General features: G+C 44.2%; 1 protein-coding gene across 1 annotated transcript in view; it reads left to right on the forward strand.

Annotated features, from left to right (window-relative positions):
- ALG10 (ALG10 alpha-1,2-glucosyltransferase) overlaps window positions 1–22329 on the forward strand; it is a 29678-nt gene that overhangs the window by 2752 nt on the left and 4597 nt on the right. The gene's annotated exons all lie outside the window — the stretch shown is intronic.

The following is a 22329-nucleotide window of genomic DNA, read 5'->3' on the forward strand; positions in this document are numbered from 1 at the left end:
CCTGTATGTGATTAAAGTTCAATTTAGAGATTGAGATACAATTATTTAAGGTAAATTACATCTGTTTGAAAGGGAAACCAGTTTTTCTTTCATGCAGGCTCTGTCAATCATAGCCAGGGGAGGTGTGGCTAGGGCTGCATAAACAGAAACAAAGTGATTAACCCCTTAAGGACCGCTGACGGTTCAGGACCGTCAGCGGTAAAATGTGCGTTTGGACCGCTGACGGTCCTGAACCGTCATAATGGTCAGGGGCTACTTACCTGATCGCCGTCGGTCCCACGGCGGCGATCCGCTCTCCTCCCGGTCCAGGGGGACTGCCTGTCTGCCCGGGCAGTCCCCCCTCGGCAGATCAGGACCCCACGGCCATGTGATCACTCGATCACATGACCGCAATAGGGGTCTGTGTATCTGCCTGCAGGGGGACTGTCTGTGCTGACAGGCAGTCTCCCTGCATCTGTAAAATCAAAAATAAAGTGTAAAAAAAAAAAACAAATAATATGTATATATATATATATATATATATATATATATATATAATGTCATACTAAGTGTATTTTTATATTTATATATACGTATATTAATATAAAAATACACTTATATTTAAATTACACACGAATATATACAATATATATCTAATAACTATATATATATGGTATATATATGGTGTGTGTATATATATATATATATATATATATATATTATAAAATACAAATAATATGTTTAATAAAAATAAATAACAAACAATAAAAATAATTTTTAATAATTAAAAAAAATTATATATATATATATATATATATATATATATGCAATTTTATTCTAACAGTATTTTGATATTGATATATATATATATTTATATCAAAATACACTTAGAATGTAATGATATATATATCTATGTATAAATAAATAAATAAATAAAAATAATACGAAATATACATATGTCCACATACATAATTACATAAATATACACGTAGACGTCAAATATATAAATATGTATATATATTAAAATTCTACGTACATATTTTTACCTAATTAAGTAATTTTAATTATTGCAATTTGAGGGACCTGCCTGCCAACCCAGGCCAAAAGTCCAGATAATTTAATTTGCTAGCACTGTGTTTAACCCTGTAACTTTCTATGACACCCTAAATCCTGTACATGGGGGTACTGTTTTACTCGGGAGACTTCGCTGAACACAAATATTAGTGTTTCAAAACAGTAAAACATATCACAGCGATGATATTGTCAGTGAAAGTGAAGTTTTTTGCATTTTTCACACATAAACAGCTCTTTCACTGAGGATATTATTGCTGTGATATATTTTACTGTTCTGATACACTAATATTTGTGTTCAGCGAAGTCTCCTGAGTATAACAGTACCCCACATGTAGAGGTTTTATAGTGTTTGTGAAAGTTACAGGGTCAAATATAAGGCTTGATTTTACTTTTTTTTTTTTTTTTTTATTGAAATTTGTCAGATTGGTTAGGTTGCCTTTGAGAGCGTATGGTAGCCAAGGAATGAGAATTAGCCCCATGATGGCATACCATTTGCAAAAGAAGACAACCCAAGGTATTGCAAATGGGGTATGTTCAGCCTTTTTTAGTAGCCACTTGGTCACAAACACCGGCCAAAGTTAGCGTTTTTTGCATTTTTAACACACAAACAAATATAAATGCTAACTTTGGCCAGTGTTTGTGACTAGGTGGCTACTAAAAAAGACTGGACATACCCCATTTTGAATACCCTGGGTTGTCTACTTTAAAAAATATGTACATGTTAGGTGTGTTTCGGGGATTTATGACAGATAACGGTGTAACAATGTCACTATTGGTACATTTAAAATATATATATATATATTGAAACAGCAATTTCCTACTTGTATTTATAGGCCTATAACTTGCAAAAAAAAGCAATAAAGCATGTAAACACTGGGTGTTTTTAAACTCGGGACAAAATTTTGAATCTATTTAGCAGTTTTTTTCATTAGCTTTTGTAGATAAGTAAAAGATTTTTCAAGTAAAAGTCCAGAAACATGTTTTTTTTTTTTTCACCATATTTTATTATTTTTTTTAAATACAATATATGACATAATATAAATACTGGTATGTAAAGAAAGCCCTTCTTGTCGTGAAAAAAACAATATATAACTTGTATGGGAACCGTAAATGAGAGAGCGGAAAATTACAGCTAAACACAAACACCACAAAAGTGTTAAAACTGCTCTAGTCCTTAACGTACAAACATCGCAAAAACAGGCCGGTCCTTAAGGGGTTAAACTCCTAAATGACAGTGAATTGAGCAGTGAAATTGCAGGGGAATGATCTATACACTAAAACTGCTTTATTTAGCTAAAGTAATTTAGGTGACTATAGTGTTCCTTTAATTAAAGTGAACAGCTTTACCACCAGGATTTTTGAAATGGAAACTGGAAATAGTTGGTATCACACTAACATTTTAATGAGCCTGTTCTTCTAACTGGCTCAGCTAATATCAGCTTGAGTGTGAGTATGCAATATCTCATGCAGAATTCACTTGCAGCACAACGCGTTTTAACGTTCTGGAAGTCTTCCTCAGGTACTTATACATTGCTCAGGTAAGTTCCTAATTTTTAAAGCCCTTTTTGGCACCAAATGAGCACCTAAATCCACCACATTTTAGGCACCAAACGAGCGCCTAAACCCGGCCCATTTTGGGGCAGGTTTGGGGACTCGTTTATCGCCAAAAAGGGCTTAAATTAGAGGAACTTCCCTGTGCAATGTATAAGCACCTGAGGAAGGGATCCAGAACGTTAAAACGCGTTGTGCTGCAAGTGAATTCTGCATTGAGATACTTCATATGCTTAAATGTAAGGCTTTTAATGCTGTGTGAATAAATGCTTCTGATTTTACTGATGAATGCTGCTTTTCTCCTGTTTCATATCTGACGAAACAAGCTGCTACCAATCCTGATTGAAAACATCAGTATCACACTCAGGCTGATTTTACCTGAGTCAGTTATAAGAACACGTTTTGGTTTGATTGGGTATATTTATTAAAATAACCAAAATACACACATGGTGTATCACATTGACACTTTTTGAGTATTGTATAAATCGGATTTTGTGGTTTTTAAATGTGTTGCATTGTTCACGAATTTTGTGTTTTATGTACATTGTGAAATTTGAGTGATTTCATTTTTTTTTTTATTATTCTTTATTCCGGTAAAAGACACCAATAAAATAACAAAAGCAGTAAAACAGACTTAACCCCTTAAAGGGAAACTCCAGTGCCAGGAAAACGATGCGTTTTCCTGGCACTGGAGGGTCCCTCTCCCTCCCACCCCCCAATCCCCAGTTGCTGAAGGGGTGAAAACCCCTTCAGTGACTTACCAGAGGCAGCGACAGGTCCCACGTCTCTGCTTCCTCCTCCCCCGCCGCTCCTCCTTCTGCTTACGTCGGCCGGTGGGCGAGACTGATCTCGCCCGCCGGCCGAGGAGACCTAATGCGCATGCGCGGCAATGCCGCGCATGCGCATTAGCGCACCCCATAGGAAAGCATTGAAAATGAATTTCAATGTTTCCCTATGGGGAATAGAGCGACGCTGGAGGTCCTCACACAGCGTGAGGACGTCCAGCGACGCTCTAGCACAGAAAACCTGTGCTATAGAGCAGGAAGTGTCCTCTAGTGGCTGTCTAATAGACAGCCACTAGGGGAGGACTTAACCCTGCAAGGTAATTATTGCAGTTTAAAAAAAACTGCAATAATTACACTTGCAGGGTTAAGGGTAGTGGGAGTTGGCACCCAGACCACTCCAATGAGCAGAAGTGGTCTGGGTGCCTGGAGTGTCCCTTTAAGGACGCAGCTTCAAAAACTGGACTTACCCTTATGGACAAAAGCATTTATTTCTGTTTGTGCTCAACCTCCGTTTGCATTTTTCTTATTTATTGCACCAACACATGTTATATATCGATTTTTAAAGGACAAAAGGGGCTTTAATCTGATGTGACATATGTGGAGTGTGGATCATTATTTAATGTGCAGTTTGCAATATATATGTGTATTATATGGTGTGATATATATATATATTTAATACTAATGTACATTTGGAATACTATAGGCTTCTTAACTTAGCTTACATTACACTTTCAATGCCATCCCACAAGGTTAACAGCTAAAAGGTTGAAGTTAAATTAGAACAAACACATGTGCTGTCAGTTAAATGTATACAAAAACACTTCGTAAGCTAACTACAAGCTCGAGCCATTTAGGGAATATCCCAAACTTAGATATGCAATACATTACATCATGTAACAAGTTAGAAAACCTTTTTGGGAAAATCACACAGGTGGGGGCTGCTTTATAGAGGACAAAAAGACTATTTAACTAAAGGAGAAAGGATAGGATGTTGTCATTCAACCATTATTCCATTCTCACTTGCACACGGACACCATACATATGCTGTAGCCACTAATACTTTGGCAAGATTGATTATTTACTGACTATTTTTGCATTCTGTTACATTCATCCAATACACTTTTATCTTATATTTATTTGAGTCATTGTTTCATTTATTACAATATTTTTACAGTGCCTTTTGGGTCTTCAGACACTGGATTATTTTAGTGATAGTCAAGTTATCATCTAGAATGGTTAAAGAAAACAGTATTTATAAGTAATTTGGGAACAGAAGGGTCTACTCCGTATACAGCTATAGATTGCATAAAGACATGCTAAGCTTAGAATGACCCGGAGTGACCTTTTGTCGGTAAAGGTCCACATCATACCTGAAGCGAGCCATAACTATCAAAATTGAAGTATCACCGAAACCGACAACATATACATACGGTATATAAATTCTTATTTATTATAAAAAGAATTAAAAAAAAAAAGTGCAAAAAATCAATTAGTTGTTCTGATTTTCAGAGTACATAATATGTCTAGGATTTCAGCTTATTTAGAAAGTTACAGGTCCCAAATTACAAGTTGTAAAATAACATTTTAATGTGGAGCTATTTTAGAATTTGGTATGTTTGTCTTGTACGCTTAATAGCCATCACAGAAAGCAAAATTGCTGCACAAAAGTATATATTTATACTTATCACAGGCTATTTACCAAAAGGGTATTCTGACACTTTTTACGTAGCCATTTCACCGCCAATCTCTGCTAAATAGTGTAGTAAAATAGTTTTTTTTTTCAGATTTCTAACATACACACAGAAAACAAGGATTTTTAATGTGTATTTTATAAAGCTGATATATACTACTGCTGTCGAAAACCCCATATTGTTTTCAGCCACATCAACTGAGTAAAACGATACCCCCAATCTATGCCTCTGCCACTATCCTGTGAAGTTACAGTGTCATAAGAGACCTGACCATTTCAGTTTTCATGATTTTGATAGATACATTTGATGGGGGCAAGTCTCATTTTGGGGCATTGTAGCAGTTTAACTGTTGAATTTATCCCTCAAGGACTTACTATTGGTGAAAGTAGACACTACAGTGTATCACATATGGTGTATATTGTGCCTTAATGTGATGCCATTTTTCCCCAGTTTATGTCAGACTTTGTGGTAAAATATTTTTTTTCCCATTTTTTCCATAAATGTTTTCCATAAACATTTTTTGGGGTATTTTTCAAGTCTGGGTTGTGCCACTGTGATCAAAACCCCATAATTATGCTCGGCAAACTCTTCTGAATAAAACAATATCCCCAATGTATGTCTTTGCCACTATCCTGTGAAGCTTCAGTGCCTTAAAAGAATCATGACTATTGCAGTTTTTACAATTAGAATTTTGATAAATGGATTTGATGTGTCTATATCACATTTTAGGGCATTGTAGCAGTTTGACAGTTAAAATTACCGTATATACTCGAGTATAAGCCGACCCGAATATAAGCCGAGGCCCCTAATTTTACCCCAAAAAACTGGGAAAACTTATTGACTCGAGTATAAGACTAGGGTGGGAAATGCAGCGGCTACTGGTAAATTTCTAAATAAAATTAGATCCTAAAAAAATATATTAATTGAATATTTATTTACAGTGTGTGTATATGAGTGCAGCGTGTGTGTATGAGTGCAGTGTGTGTATGAGTGCAGTGTGTGTATGAATGCAGTGTGTATGAATGCAGTGTGTGTATGAATGCAGTGTGTGTATGAATGCAGTGTGTATGAATGCAGTGTGTATGAATGCAGTGTGTGTATGAGTGCAGTGTGTGTATGAGTGCAGTGTGTGTATGAGTGCAGTGTGTGTATGAGTGCAGTGTGTGTATGAGTGCAGTGTGTGTATGAGTGCAGTGTGTATGAGTGCAGTGTGTGTATGAGTGCAGTGTGTGTATGAGTGCAGTGTGTGTATGAGTGCAGTGTGTGTATGAGTGCAGTGTGTGTATGAGTGCAGTGTGTGTATGAGTGCAGTGTGTGTATGAGTGCAGTGTGTATGAGTGCAGTGTGTGTATGAGTGCAGTGTGTGTGTGTGTGTGTGTGTGTGTGTGTGCGTTGAAGAGCCTTGGTGGGGGGTGGGCAATTTTATTATTTTAAAAAAATATATATTTACATTTTTTTTTTATTATTTCTTATTATTTAATTTAATTAACTTTTTTATTTTATTATTATTCATTTTTTTTTTTCGTCCCCCCTCCATGCTTGATTCATGGCAGGGAGGGGGGCTCCTTCCCTGGTGGTCCAGCATTGGCAGTTCAGTGGGGGGAGAACGGGGCTGTCAGAGCTGTACTTACCTTTCCTGCAGCTCTTGTCAGCTCTCTTCTCCTCCTCTGCGCCGTCCGTGCAGCTCTTCTGTCAGCTCCCAGTGTAAATCTCGCGAGAGCCGCGGCTCTCGCGAGATTTACACTGGGAGCTGACCGAGGTGCTGAACGGACGGCGCAGAGGAGAAGGGAGCTGACAGGAGCTGCAGGAAAGGTAAGTACAGCTCTGCCAGCCCCAGTCTGTATTATGGCAATGCAAATTGCCATAATACAGACTATTGACTCGAGTATAAGCCGAGTTGGGGTTTTTCAGCACAAAAAATGTGCTGAAAAACTCGGCTTATACTCGAGTATATACGGTACCCCATTAATGCATACCATTTGTGAAAGTAGACACCACGGGCTATGTCATATGGTATATTTTTAGCTTTATTATACAGTTATGTCAGCACCAATTTCTTTGAAATTTTATCATATTGTTTTTATTTTACATTTTTATACACACATGTTGTGTTTTAGTGATTACATTTGGAAACTTGATATATGCTACTGTAAATTAAATCACTAAATTATTCTCCGCTATATTTCCTAAATACAAAATGACCCCCTTTGTATATCTTAGCAAGGTTTTTGTGAAAAAATACAGGGCTACCCGGCCCAGTACAGTGTTTTTTTTTTTTTTTTTTTTTAAATGGCAAATTGACGATGGGTCTCTTCATTTTGGGGCATTTTAGTCACTCGTATATTTAAATTACGCCACCAATGCATGCCATTTACAAAAGTGGACACCATGGGGACTCTCACATAAAATATTATAAGCGTTATTGATGTGACATTTTGTTACCATTTTGTTTCAAAGTTTGTGGTATTTATTTTTATTTTAACATTTCTACATACACATAGTATTTTTGATGCTTATTTTTTAAATCTCATGTGTCCCACTCTCATAAAATTATCTTAGCTGTACTCGGCAACATCTTCTCAGTACAATTATACCCCATATGTATATCTTTGGAAAGTAGCAATCCCAATCTAAATCCCTAATCCTAAACCAAACCCTAATTCTAAACCAAATCCTAATCCCAAATCTAACCCTCAATCTAATAATAAACCCTTACCACAATCCTAACCCATAACGTAATCCCATGTGTAACCTTAATTATAACCTTAATCCTACCTTTAGCAATAGTGTTAAAATGATTCCCCCTGCTGGTGTCAGCAGAGGAATTCACATGCTATATTCAACAAGGGATGCCCGTACTGATCCTAATCTGAACCATAATCTGAAACATAATCCCAATACTACAATTAATTATAAACCTAATCTTAAACATAAATTTAACAATAAACCCAATAATAAACCTGATAATAAATCTAGTATTTATTCTAAACCGAATAATAATCCTTTAATTTAATCTTAATCCCAAAGGTTTCCCTCTACTAATATCAGTACTGATATTAAAGGGGTTTTAAACTAAATAGACAGTGGTATGTTGCTGCCATCTACTGGCTATTTTCAGTATTGCAGTCTCCCATCTCTTACATTGAAGACATAATGCCCAATGCAATGCAATCTGTGCTGGGCAACTGAAAATGCCCAGCACTGATCAGAATGGCACTGGGGCACAGAGGGTGACCCTCCAGGATCTGTTCAGACCCTGGGGGTCTCCCAAGCACCAGATAACTTGAGAGAATGACTGTAGCTGAGCTTGATCGCTCAGCTGCAGTGTTCTTTGTGGATTTAAATGGCTACATGCAGTGCTGACTTTCAGCACTGCATGCAGCTCATCAAAAAGTCTGGGGCCACTAAAAATGGCCCCAGCTGACAGAGGGAAGCCCCATGTATCTATTGATACCTAGGTTTCCTAGTGTGAGCAGAGATTTAACCCTGCTCACACTACATTGCTGTCTATGGGGATTTAAATCCCCATTAAAAGATCTGCTTGCCGACCTCACTTTGAACTCTGCATGCAGCTCATCAAAAAGCCTGGGGCCAGTAAAAATGGCCACAGCTGACAGAGGGGACCCCCAGGTTTCTAATGATACCTGGGTATCCTAGTGTGAGCAGGATCCCCATTTAAACAGCTGCATGCCGATCTCACTTTGATCTCTGCATGCAGCTAAGCTGTCAGTCTGGGGACATTAAAAATGACCCCAGCTGACAGAGGGGAGACCCAGGTTTCTAATGATACCTGGGTTTCCTGGTGTAAGCAGGGATTTAACCCTGTTTACACCAAAATCTAGATATAGGCATTTAAATGCCTATTTAATCAGATACATGCCGCGCTGACTTCCAGCACTGCATGTAGCTCATCAAAAAGGCTGGGGTCACAAAAAATGTCCCCAGCATTGATACCTGGAACTCCCTTTTGTGAGCAGGGATTTAACCTTGATCACACCAAATTGTAATAGTGGGGATTTAAATTCCCATTTAAATGCCACTTTGAGCACTGCAAACAGAGCATCGGTCAGTCTGGGGCCACTAATTCTGGCCCCAGGTGAGAGAGGGGAGCCCCAGGAATCAAATGATACCCGGGGCTCATAGTTACCAGCAAGGTAATAGACCCTGCTGGAAAAAATACTGCATGACGGATATTTTCCGTCATGCGTCCTTAAGGGTAGGACCGGCATGACTAGAAATTTCCATCATGCGTCCTTAAGGGGTTAAATACAGTAGAACCATGACAAATTCACAATGGTACAAACATATGTAAAGACACATTGATTATTCGTAGCCTAGCAATAACTTTGATAAAACATTACAGTTCCTCAGTACACGTCTCTACTGTGGTGCTGTTCCGTTCGGGTTTTCAATTTATTTTATTTGTAAAATAGAATATATAGAAACTGACTGAGCAAAGTAAAAGCAACCGCTGCTCCAGTGCTTTTATCCGATGATCAGTGATTATCCCATTGAGGACCTCAACCCCACTTTATAGGCCCAATATTGAATAAGCACCTGTCCAGACCGGTGGTCCATGCTATGGCTAAGTCTCGGCGCAACAATTGTCAAGCGCCTATGGGAGCATGGGCTAGCCTTCCAATGATAGTCAGGGAGACAAGAGAAAAAGAGGAAAAGAAACAATCTCAATGGATCTAGAGAGAAAATAGTGAGAAAGGTAAAGGGGAGGAAACGAAAGGGGAGTGAGAGGGGAAGGGGGCGATCCCGCAAAGAAGCCATCAGGAGACTCCGCTCCTCTACTGATCTGCCGGGGGAGAGACGCGTCTAGAAGTTTGTATCTTTATTTTCCTATATTGCGGACCCTGCCAAGTACATCTCCTGGTAGGGGGATCTCTCCAGTCCCCCTTGTAAGGGAGACAAGGATGATTACAGTTGTGAACAGGAGATATTCCTCGAACAGTAATATTGTGGGGGACTTAACTCGCCCCGCTCCGCTCTCAATTACCCAAATGAGAATCCATCCAAGGGCCCCAGACCTTTTCAAACTTCCGCATAGTGCCCCTAAACTGAGCTGTCAGCTTGTCCATAAGTAGCGTGTCCCTGATTTTTTTCGTGTGACCGCTGTAATTGGGGTCACACGAAACAGAAACTTATGTATAAGTTTCTGTTCCGTTCTCGACCAGTCATAGACCGGGCCAAGAGGAACACCCAGGGGTCTTGTTTAATTTCCATGTCAAACACCTCTCGTATCAATGTAACGATCCGTTTCCAGAATTTTTGAGCCTCCGGACAATCCCACCACATGTGTAAGTAAGTCCCCCTCTGGCCGCATCCCCTCCAGCATAAGTCTTTTGGGGTTTTGTTCATTCTAAAACAGTTTCGCCGGTGTAGTATACCACCGAAACAGTCTTGTAAGCTTGTTCCTGCATCGAGTCACACATTGAGGATGTTGCGGCGGCCTCCCAGATTTCCTTTCACTCAATGCCCTCTAATACTTCCTTAAGATCCGCCTCCCATTGGTCTATATAAGTAAGCTTACCCCATTCCAGAGTATTGACGCTGAGGAGAGCATAAAGGCTAGATATCAGGCCTCTTGGGAAATGCTCATCTAAGCACATCCATTCAAAAAAATTTAGGCTGCATTTTTTTCTCCTAGCTTGTTGCAAAATTGTGCTTCAAACTGTTTTTTTTTTTTTTTTTGCCTTTTGGATCAACAGCAAAAAACAGGTGTGAGGAAGGCTGAACTTGATGGACGCAAGTCTCTTTTCAGCTATCTAACTATGTACCGTATATACTCGAGTATAAGCCGAGTTTTTCAGCACATTTTTTGTGCTGAAAAACCCCAACTCGGCTTATACTCGAGTCAATAGTCTGTATTATGGCAATTTGCATTGCCATAATACAGACTGGGGCTGTCAGAGCTGTACTTACCTTTCCTGCAGCCCCTGTCAGCTCCCTTCTCCTCTGCGCCGTCCGTTCAGCACCTCGGTCAGCTCCCAGTGTAAATCTCGCGAGAGCCGCGGCTCTCGCGAGATTTACACTGGGAGCTGACAGAAGAGCTGCACGGACGGCGCAGAGGAGGAGAAGAGAGCTGACAGGAGCTGCAGGAAAGGTAAGTACAGCTCTGACAGCCCCCTACTCCCCCCACTGAACTGCCAATGCTGGACCACCAGGGAAGGAGCCCCCCTCCCTGCCATGAATCAAGCAGGGAGGGGGGACGAAAAAAAAATAAATGAATAATAAATAATAAAATAAAAAAGTTAATTAAATTAAATAATAAGAAATAATAAATAAAAAAAAATAAAATAATTTTTTTAAAAAAAATAATAAAATTGCCCACCCCCCACCAAGGCTCTTCAACACACACACACACACACACTGCACACTGCACACACACACACACTGCATACACACGCTGCACTCATACACACGCTGCACTCATACACACGCTGCACTCATACACACGCTGCACTCATACACACGCTGCACTCATACACACGCTGCACTCATACACACGCTGCACTCATACACACGCTGCACTCATACACACGCTGCACTCATACACACGCTGCACTCATACACACGCTGCACTCATACACACGCTGCACTCATACACGCACACGCTGCACTCATACACGCACACGCTGCACTCATACACGCACACGCTGCACTCATACACACGCTGCACTCACACGCACACGCTGCACTCACACGCACACGCTGCACTCACACGCACACGCTGCACTCACACGCACACGCTGCACTCACACGCACACGCTGCACTCACACGCACACGCTGCACTCACACGCACACGCTGCACTCACACGCACACGCTGCACTCACACGCACACGCTGCACTCACACGCACACGCTGCACTCACACGCACACGCTGCACTCACACGCACACGCTGCACTCACACGCACACGCTGCACTCACACGCACACGCTGCACTCACACGCACACGCTGCACTCACACGCACACGCTGCACTCACACGCACACGCTGCACTCACACGCACACGCTGCACTCACACGCACACGCTGCACTCACACGCACACGCTGCACTCACACGCACACGCTGCACTCACACGCACACGCTGCACTCACACGCACACGCTGCACTCACACGCACACGCTGCACTCACACGCACACGCTGCACTCACACGCACACGCTGCACTCACACGCACACGCTGCACTCACACGCACACGCTGCACTCACACGCACACGCTGCACTCACACGCACACGCTGCACTCACACGCACACGCTGCACTCACACGCACACGCTGCACTCACACGCACACGCTGCACTCACACGCACACGCTGCACTCACACGCACACGCTGCACTCACACGCACACGCTGCACTCACACGCACACGCTGCACTCACACGCACACGCTGCACTCACACGCACACGCTGCACTCACACGCACACGCTGCACTCACACGCACACGCTGCACTCACACGCACACGCTGCACTCACACGCACACGCTGCACTCACACGCACACGCTGCACTCACACGCACACGCTGCACTCACACGCACACGCTGCACTCACACGCACACGCTGCACTCACACGCACACGCTGCACTCAGACGCACACGCTGCACTCAGACGCACACGCTGCACTCACACGCACACGCTGCACTCAGACGCACACGCTGCACTCAGACGCACACGCTGCACTCAGACGCACACGCTGCACTCATACGCACACGCTGCACTCATACGCACACGCTGCACTCATACGCACACGCTGCACTCATACGCACACGCTGCACTCATACGCACACGCTGCACTCATACGCACACGCTGCACTCATACGCACACGCTGCACTCATACGCACACGCTGCACTCATACGCACACGCTGCACTCATACGCACACGCTGCACTCATACGCACACGCTGCACTCATACGCACACGCTGCACTCATACGCACACGCTGCACTCATACGCACACGCTGCACTCATACGCACACGCTGCACTCATACGCACACGCTGCACTCATACGCACACGCTGCACTCATACGCACACGCTGCACTCATACGCACACGCTGCACTCATACGCACACGCTGCACTCATACGCACACGCTGCACTCATACGCACACGCTGCACTCATACGCACACGCTGCACTCATACGCACACGCTGCACTCATACGCACACGCTGCACTCATACGCACACGCTGCACTCATACGCACACGCTGCACTCATACGCACACGCTGCACTCATACGCACACGCTGCACTCATACGCACACGCTGCACTCATACGCACACGCTGCACTCATACGCACACGCTGCACTCATACGCACACGCTGCACTCATACGCACACGCTGCACTCATACGCACACGCTGCACTCATACGCACACGCTGCACTCATACGCACACGCTGCACTCATACGCACACGCTGCACTCATACGCACACGCTGCACTCATACGCACACGCTGCACTCATACGCACACGCTGCACTCATACGCACACGCTGCACTCATACGCACACGCTGCACTCATACGCACACGCTGCACTCATACGCACACGCTGCACTCATACGCACACGCTGCACTCATACGCACACGCTGCACTCATACGCACACGCTGCACTCATACGCACACGCTGCACTCATACGCACACGCTGCACTCATACGCACACGCTGCACTCATACGCACACGCTGCACTCATACGCACACGCTGCACTCATACGCACACGCTGCACTCATACGCACACGCTGCACTCATACGCACACGCTGCACTCATACGCACACGCTGCACTCATACGCACACGCTGCACTCATACGCACACGCTGCACTCATACGCACACGCTGCACTCATACGCACACGCTGCACTCATACGCACACGCTGCACTCATACGCACACGCTGCACTCATACGCACACGCTGCACTCATACGCACACGCTGCACTCATACGCACACGCTGCACTCATACGCACACGCTGCACTCATACGCACACGCTGCACTCATACGCACACGCTGCACTCATACGCACACGCTGCACTCATACGCACACGCTGCACTCATACGCACACGCTGCACTCATACGCACACGCTGCACTCATACGCACACGCTGCACTCATACGCACACGCTGCACTCATACGCACACGCTGCACTCATACGCACACGCTGCACTCATACGCACACGCTGCACTCATACGCACACGCTGCACTCATACGCACACGCTGCACTCATACGCACACGCTGCACTCATACGCACACGCTGCACTCATACGCACACGCTGCACTCATACGCACACGCTGCACTCATACGCACACGCTGCACTCATACGCACACGCTGCACTCATACGCACACGCTGCACTCATACGCACACGCTGCACTCATACGCACACGCTGCACTCATACGCACACGCTGCACTCATACGCACACGCTGCACTCATACGCACACGCTGCACTCATACGCACACGCTGCACTCATACGCACACGCTGCACTCATACGCACACGCTGCACTCATACGCACACGCTGCACTCATACGCACACGCTGCACTCATACGCACACGCTGCACTCATACGCACACGCTGCACTCATACGCACACGCTGCACTCATACGCACACGCTGCACTCATACGCACACGCTGCACTCATACGCACACGCTGCACTCATACGCACACGCTGCACTCATACGCACACGCTGCACTCATACGCACACGCTGCACTCATACGCACACGCTGCACTCATACGCACACGCTGCACTCATACGCACACGCTGCACTCATACGCACACGCTGCACTCATACGCACACGCTGCACTCATACGCACACGCTGCACTCATACGCACACGCTGCACTCATACGCACACGCTGCACTCATACGCACACGCTGCACTCATACGCACACGCTGCACTCATACGCACACGCTGCACTCATACGCACACGCTGCACTCATACGCACACGCTGCACTCATACGCACACGCTGCACTCATACGCACACGCTGCACTCATACGCACACGCTGCACTCATACGCACACGCTGCACTCATACGCACACGCTGCACTCATACGCACACGCTGCACTCATACGCACACGCTGCACTCATACGCACACGCTGCACTCATACGCACACGCTGCACTCATACGCACACGCTGCACTCATACGCACACGCTGCACTCATACGCACACGCTGCACTCATACGCACACGCTGCACTCATACGCACACGCTGCACTCATACGCACACGCTGCACTCATACGCACACGCTGCACTCATACGCACACGCTGCACTCATACGCACACGCTGCACTCATACGCACACGCTGCACTCATACGCACACGCTGCACTCATACGCACACGCTGCACTCATGCACTCATACGCACACGCTGCACTCATGCACTCATACGCACACGCTGCACTCATGCACTCATACGCACACGCTGCACTCATGCACTCATACGCACACGCTGCACTCATGCACTCATACGCACACGCTGCACTCATGCACTCATACGCACACGCTGCACTCATGCACTCATACGCACACGCTGCACTCATGCACTCATACGCACACGCTGCACTCATGCACTCATACGCACACGCTGCACTCATTATACACACACTGTAAATAAATATTCAATTAATATATTTTTTTAGGATCTAATTTTATTTAGAAATTTACCAGTAGCTGCTGCATTTCCCACCCTAGTCTTATACTCGAGTCAATAAGATTTCCCAGTTTTTTGGGGTAAAATTAGGGGCCTCGGCTTATATTCGGGTCGGCTTATACTCGAGTATATACGGTAACTATGTAACGCAGCCTCTTTAATCAAGGGGCTCAGGGCAAAATCCCGAAGTTGTATATCGAAAAAAGTTTGTAATTGCTCAAATGTAACCAAGGATCCATTTTCAAACAGATGGCATAATCGCTGTACTCCCTTGTTTTCCAAACCTCAGAAGTCTCTCGCAGTCATCCCTGGTAGGAAGGACGCATTCCTCAAATAAGGGGCCAGCGGAGAGGGGGAGGAAGACAAACCATATTGGGATGACGTGGAATCCCAGATTTTCATAGAATTCAGTATAGCTGGGCATTCCACATGCAAATTCGGCCTATGTTCCTTAGGAACCCACATAAAGAATTGAGGGATATCCGAGCCCAGGAGGGAAGCGTCTAGATCTACCCATCGTCTCTCTTCAGGAGGAGTGTGCCATAGCGCTACCTGGGTTAGCTGAGCCGCTAAATAATAAAAGTAGAGGTTTGGCAACCCTAAACCTCCCCTCGATTTTGTTCTGTAAAGAAGTTTACGGGAGACCCTATGATTCCTATTCTGCCAGATGAATTTCCCTATGGCCTGTTGTAAAGCCCTTAAGTCAGATTTGGTCAATCTGACCGGGAGGGGAAATGTGAGTGATTTCTAGCTACACTTTTTTTTCCCCACTTTTAAAGGTATTATTCACTTCACCTTTCCAGTGGATTTAACCCTTAATGTTAGGGTGGGCTATGCTGTCCTGTAAAAGGAGGTTAACGCCGTTAGGATGGCATGGCACGCCATTACGATCTGCACCCCTCGGCCCAGATACTTACCATTCGTAACAATTTGCCTGACAACTGAGGCAGTTGCCCTGAAGAAAATCCTGCCCATCCACGCCTTGTGATTGCCATGACACATGTCACAGATGGACAGGATTTACTGTATCAGATTGGCAGTTTACATCACTGCCTAGGTTGTCAGGCAGATCCCCGAATATAACTTTAAATAAGACAAAACAATATTTGACATATGCTGGATTTATGCTTAAGGTCCTGCCACAGCTTTTCAATCAGGTCGAGGTCTGGAATTTGACTGGGCCATTGCAACACCTTGATTCTTTTCTTTTTCAGCCATTCTATTGTCAATTTGTTGGTGTAGTTGACATTCATTGTCCTGTTGCATGACACAATTTCAGCCAAGCTTTAGTTGTGGGACAGGTAGCCTCTTGAATACTTTGGTACACAGAGGAGTTCATGGTTGACTTAATGATGGCAAGGTTACCAGGTCCTGTGGCTGTAAAACAAGCCCATATCATCACCCCTTCACCATGGTGCTTGAGAGTTGGTATGAGGTGTTTGTGCTGATAGTCAAAAGGACTACAAGAATTCTTGGTTCTTGTAGTAGTAATACTTTTTAAGTATATAGTTCTCTTTCAAGATTGTAGGCTGAAACGTTGCTTTTGCATCTGCTTCAATAAATCTGCTCACTGGATTTAACTTGGGTGCCTGGACCATCATTACTTTTCTGCAAATTACATTGTGAGGATTGGCCAACCTCGGATCCAGTTGCACCCTGGGATCCAGGAGAGTGCGGTATCCATTTTGGTAACTATACAAGTAACTTCAATGGCCAAGCTAGTAACTTAGGATTTGACTTTTTGTGTCATGACATTACTATAAATAAATGTTTTGTTTGATTTTCTTTTTTTCTGTTTGGTTTTTTAAAGCTCTACCTTGGGCATAAAGCTACCGTATATATTGGAGTATAAGATGAGTTTTTCAGCACATTTTTTGTCTCGTCTTATACTTGAGTCAGTGTCTGTATTATGGAAACTTACATTGCCATAATACATGCCAGGGCTGCCGGGCTTGTAATGAGGCTGGGAGCAAGCTGTTACTTACCTTTACAGCAGCTCAGTTCAGCTCCCTTCTCCTCCGTGTCGTTCAGCTCCACTGTAAGACTCGCGAGAGCTGCGGCCATCAGAGCCCGTGGCAAAAAAATAAAAATTAAATGTAATATAATAATAATAATAATAATAATAAAAATGCCCACCTCCCACCAAGGTTACACACTCTGCATTCATATACATACACTCTGCATTCATATACATACACTCTGCATTCATATACATACACTCTGCATTCATATCCACACACTCTGCATTTTATATACACACACACACTCTGCATTGTATACACACACACACTGCATTCATTATATACACACACTGTAAATAAACAATTAATATAATTGGGACGAGAGCAATCTCGCCACATTGCATTGGAGAAGCTTGGTTGCCCGCCTGCTGCCTTTGGACTATGGCCCTGGGAGATTGGGCCCTTTAAAAACAGTATTTGGCCATACCAGAGTGTATGTCACTCATTCTGGCCCTTTAAATACAGTGGGGTCATTCGGTACTTGCCCTGTGTGAGCGGTGATACCCCAGATAGCTATGCCATGGAGCCCATTCATATAATGAAAGACTTTAGCTTCATGGCAATTGAACTGTGTGAATAGGATCTGAGCGCTATTCGGTAGTTTTGTGCGTTCAGATCCCAGCTATCTGGGGATATGTGAAATGTCTGTGTGTTATGTGTAAAAGGGGACTTTATGTATTTTAAAGTGTTTTATGTCTTTTTGCAACCATGTGCTCAATGGAGTCTGCCTCTAGCCCTGGATAATTGGATTACTTTCCCCTTTGTCTCCAGGATAGAGGCCCCTGTAAAACCTGTTTGAGCCAGATTGCTATGCTGCCAGCCCGGGGAACAAAAGATACTTTTACTAACTTTTGAACCCCTGGTCTGATGCATGCCATTTTTTAATATGTTGTTCCCCTGAATGGATTGATTGTGGATATTTATTTTTATGTGAATGTGATGTATGGTTTTAAAGTTATAAAAATGTGTACGTTTTAGCTTGGAGATAATTGAGTAGATATAGTAGGAAACTCAATTATCTCCCAAGCAGAGGGGAGGGAAACTGTGGGCCAGGCAGTTCCCGGTGGGCCGCGGTGGCCAGGGGCCGAGGCCGGCAGGGAGGTCACAGGATCTCCCCTGCTGGTCTATGCAGGGCCGGCACTATCCTATCGCCGGCCCTGCAGTAGTCCATGGCGGGCCGGTGGGGAGATCAAAGATCTCCCTCACCGGCCCACCTGCAGTCCAACGCGGCCGCCAGCGGGGAGAGAGGGAGTGAGCCAGCCTGCCAGCAGAGGAACCCGCCGGAGCTTTAACTTGCAGCTCCACATACACAGCACTCTCACACATCATACACAGCACTCTCACACATCATACACAGCACTCTCACACATCATACACAGCACTGTCACACACATCATACACAGCACTCTCACACACATCGTACACAGCACTCTCACACACACACACACACACACACACACACAATCCATTCTAACATTTATACACAGCAGCATTCTCACACCCATCACACTCAGCACTCACACCCATCGCACTCTCACACACATCACACTCAGCACTCTCACACGCATCACACTCAGCACTCTCACACGCAGCATACTAGGCACTCTCACACACCCATCACACTCAGCACTGTCACACGCAGCACACACAGCACTCTCACACACATCATACACAGCACTCTCACACACATCACTCTCACACACAGCACTCTCACACACAGCACTCTCACACACCCGTCACACTCAGCACTCTCACACACATCACACTCACACACATCACACACAGCACTCTCACACACAGCACTCTCACACACAGCACTCTCACACACATCACACACAGCACTCTCACACACATCATACACAGCACTCTCACACACATCATACACAGCACTCTCACACACATCATACACAGCACTCTCACACACATCATACACAGCACTCTCACACATCATACACAGCACTCTCACACACATCATACACAGCACTCTCACACACATCATACACAGCACTCTCACACACATCACACACAGCACTCTCACACACATCACACACAGCACTCTCACACACATCGCACACAGAACTCTCGCACACAGAACTCTCGCACACAGAACTCTCGCACACAGAACTCTCGCACACAGAACTCTCGCACACAGAACTCTCGCACACAGAACTCTCGCACACAGAACTCTCGCACACAGAACTCTCGCACACAGAACTCTCGCACACAGAACTCTCGCACACAGAACTCTCGCACACAGAACTCTCGCACACAGAACTCTCGCACACAGAACTCTCGCACACAGAACTCTCGCACACAGAACTCTCGCACACAGAACTCTCGCACACAGAACTCTCGCACACCGCACCGTCACACACACATACTGCACCCCTTACATACACACTACTTCCAAATATATCTATATCTATATACATACGCACACAGCACCCCTCACACACATACTGCACCCCAAACACATTACATTCCAGACACACACTAGATCCCTTACCCAACTCTGGATCATATACACACACTAGATCCCTATATACACTCTGAATCCGTTATAAATACACACTCACTAGATCTCCTATACACATTCTGGGTCCTTCAAACACACACTAGACTAATATATAAATATATATATATATATATATATATATATATATATATATATATATATATATATATATATATACACACACACTACACTCTTAACACACACACACACACACTAGATTCCTTGTAAGCAAACACATACTTTCTACAAACACTACATCACCTATACACACACACACACACACACACTATAGCCTGTATGTACACACTTGATATATCCCCTATACACACACACATTCTCTACAGCCCCTAGCTACATATGCATCACATTACACCACAAACACAACATGACTAAAACCAACCTTATTACACAATACCACACCACAATCCGCTCACTCTACACACACGCAATACCACAAGCAGGCTCCAAACACATGCACAGTACTCTTTAATGGCATTTTTGTCTCCTGGTATCCATTTATAGAGACACCAGAGACAAATTGCAAGGAAACACAGTGCAAGCATGTTATTAAATTTGCTTCCGCTGTGCAGAACAAATACAGGACTTTTTTTCTCATGCTAGAGCTCTTCAGCAGAGCTCTGTGCATGGTCTGCCCTGGAAGAGCATTGAACCAACATGCTCACTTTGAGAGGGGGCGTGTTTGTCATTGGTGATGACAAAACACACCTCCTCTGCCCCGCCCCCTTCTTAGTGGGTCGCTGTGATAAAAAATGCCCGGGACGAATTTTTCTCGCAGTCCGGCCCTGCTGTGGGCTGTACTATTATGTTATTGGTTGTTTTATACCTCCCCCTGGGTGTGTTCTGTTTGTACCTGACTGTAATAAAAACCAGGCTGGGTGTGCCAGCACCTCAGACCACTGCTTGAACCTCAACACGGAGCCTTGTCTCGTTCTTGGAGTGATTCACTGTATGCTGTTGGAGACTGATTGCTAGGAGTGTAAGCTGATGTATGCTTTTCCTGTTCGTCTGCTAGCAGCTATTCGTGAGATTCCAGTTTGGAGTGCTATTTTGTATCCAGTTCGGGAGTTTGGTGTTCTGCAGTAGCTGTGCCTGTCTCTCAGAAAGGGGCATATCGCCTAAACTGATTTTAACCCCTTGTCTGCTGAAATGGTCCGTTACAATAATTTTTTAGGATCTAATTATATTTAGAAATTTACCAGTAGCTGCTGCATTTCCCACCCTAGTTTTATACTCGAGTCAATAAGTTTTCCCAGTTTTTTTTAGGTAAAATTAGGGGCCTCGACTTATATTCGGGTCGACTTATACTCGAGTATATACGGTACATTTTACTTCATTTATACAGTGAATTGGGCAATTGTGATTATGATCTAATCTTTTCAGACACTTTAATGCAGACACTTTTTAGTTCTAAGTGTAGGAAAATGCTTGAGTTAAATTCGTTTAAATTAATATTTATGATTTAGGTAAAATGGAAAATGTTTTCTACAATATGTTAAAAGTTCTCCATACCGATATTACAGACCGCTGATTCTTCTTTTAAAAGACAGTAACTCCACAATAGCCTTAATCTGTTGTTAATCTGATATCTCTTTGGTGCTTTATGAAATTTGTGTATCTCTTTAAAGGAACACTATAGTTTCAGGAACACAAACCTGTATTCCTGACCCTGTAGTATTAATACCACCATCTAGCCCCCCTGGCCCTCCACTGCCTCCATAAATATAGTAACATCTTACTCGTATTCAAGTCTGAAGCTGCTGGCTCTACCTCTGAAACTGCCTGTGTCTTCTGACATCACAATGCTTCCCCATAAGATTGTCTGAGACTGTCAAGGAGCACAGCCCTGGCCAATATATATACGCCCTGAGATGAGTTGAATCAATGCATCTCTATGAGGAAAGTTCAGTGTCTGCATGCAGAGGGTGGAGACACTGAATGGCCAAGGAAGCACCTCTAGCAGCCATCTGAGGAGTGGCCAGTGGAGTTATCACTAGGCGGTAATCTAAACACTGCGT

The sequence above is a fragment of the Pelobates fuscus genome, chromosome 3, assembly GCF_036172605.1.
Source record: "Pelobates fuscus isolate aPelFus1 chromosome 3, aPelFus1.pri, whole genome shotgun sequence".
Lineage (NCBI taxonomy): Eukaryota > Metazoa > Chordata > Amphibia > Anura > Pelobatidae > Pelobates > Pelobates fuscus.